Source organism: Lolium perenne, chromosome 6, assembly GCF_019359855.2.
Source record: "Lolium perenne isolate Kyuss_39 chromosome 6, Kyuss_2.0, whole genome shotgun sequence".
NCBI lineage: Eukaryota > Viridiplantae > Streptophyta > Magnoliopsida > Poales > Poaceae > Lolium > Lolium perenne.
This window is the reverse complement of record NC_067249.2, coordinates 127,050,139-127,051,867: the sequence shown is the minus strand read 5'-3', so window position 1 is coordinate 127,051,867 and position 1,729 is coordinate 127,050,139.

Sequence of the window (1,729 nt, the reverse complement as noted above, 5' to 3'; positions counted from 1 at the left end):
GGAGCAACCATAACGGATCGGATCTACTAAATAATGATCAAGCGGGGTGCCGCCCCTACACCTAAGATAGGTGTAAGGGCGGCTAGATGTCTAAGGGTTGCACTACGACAGCATATGATACGAAGAACAATGCTAACCCTAACACATCTAAGATAACTACGTTGCTCGCCATCAAAAAGGCTTCAGTACGAGCAACGCATGAACGACGAATAAACTTGTACTGCCTAGATGGCAAGATGCGATCTAGGCAGCATGATGCTTACCCGGAAGAAACCCTCGAGACAAGGGAGTTGGCGATGCGCCTAGATTGATTTGTGGTGAACATGATTGTTGTTTATTTCATAAACCCTAGATACATATTTATAGTCCGTAGACTTTCTAACGTGGGAATAATCCCAACCGTGCACGAGACAAACTCTAACTAACCGACACGTATCCTACTATGTTACAGATAAACGGGCAAACAAGCCCAAACTTTGCATAACAGGCCGATTCACGTATTTCTTCCATGTATATTCTTCAAATCCATCTTGATCGCGGCCCACCTCTGACTCGGTCAAATTCTGGTGATAACAGAACGCATCCACTGTAATGTCCGAGATCCAGTTGTTATCAGCGAGAGCGTCCTGGACCATCCGATTCTTCCTCTTGGAAGCCTTGAAAATAAGGGGAGATGAGTCTTTTGGCGGGGCGCCATGGAGCCATGAAGACGACCAGAAGGAGGCCTTGGCGCCGTTTCCGATGGTGACACGAGTAGCCGCATTGAAGAGGTCAAGGTCGGAGGCGTCGTTGGGGCTTTCAGAGCCCACCCATGGTTTCTCGGGAGCCTTCCACTCATACCATAGCCATCGAAGCCTCAGGCCCCGGGAGAACTTCTCCAGGTCCAAGACCCCCAAACCACCGAGCTCCTTGGGGCGGCAGACCTTTTGCCAGTTGACTATGCATTTTCCTCCACTAACCGCCTCCTTACAGGCCCAGAACATGCCACGACTGATCTTTGCAAAGTCCTTGAGGATGCCTTTGTCAGCGTTTAAAGCCGCCAGCAAGAAGATTGGCATGGAGGAGAGCACGGACTTAACTAGAGCAGTGCATCCGACACGATTTAGGAACTTTCCTTTCCACGGGTGATATGCGTACAGCACGCGTCCGTTGGGAACCCCAAGAGGAAGGTGTGATGCGTACAGCGGCAAGTTTTCCCTCAGTAAGAAACCAAGGTTTATCGAACCAGTAGGAGCCACGAAGCACGTTGAAGGTTGATGGCGGCGAAGTGTAGTGCGGTGCAACACCAGGGATTCCGGCGCCAACGTGGAACCTGCACAACACAACCAAATTACTTTGCCCCAACGTGACAGTGAGGTTGTCAATCTCACCGGCTTGCTGTAACAAAGGATTAGATGTATAGTGTGGATGATGATTGTTTGCAGAAAACGGTAGAACAAGTATTGCAGTAGATTGTATTCGATTAAAAGAATGGACCGGGGTCCACAGTTCACTAGTGGTGTCTCTCCCATAAGAATAAGCATGTTGGGTGAACAAATTACAGTTGGGCAATGACAAGTAAAGAGGGCATGACCATGCACATACATGATATGATGAGTATTGTGAGATTTAATTGGGCATTACGACAAATTACATAGACCGCTATCCAGCATGCATCTATGCCTAAAAAGTCCACCTTCAGGTTATCATCCGAACCCCTTCCGGTATTAAGTTGCAAACAACAGACAAT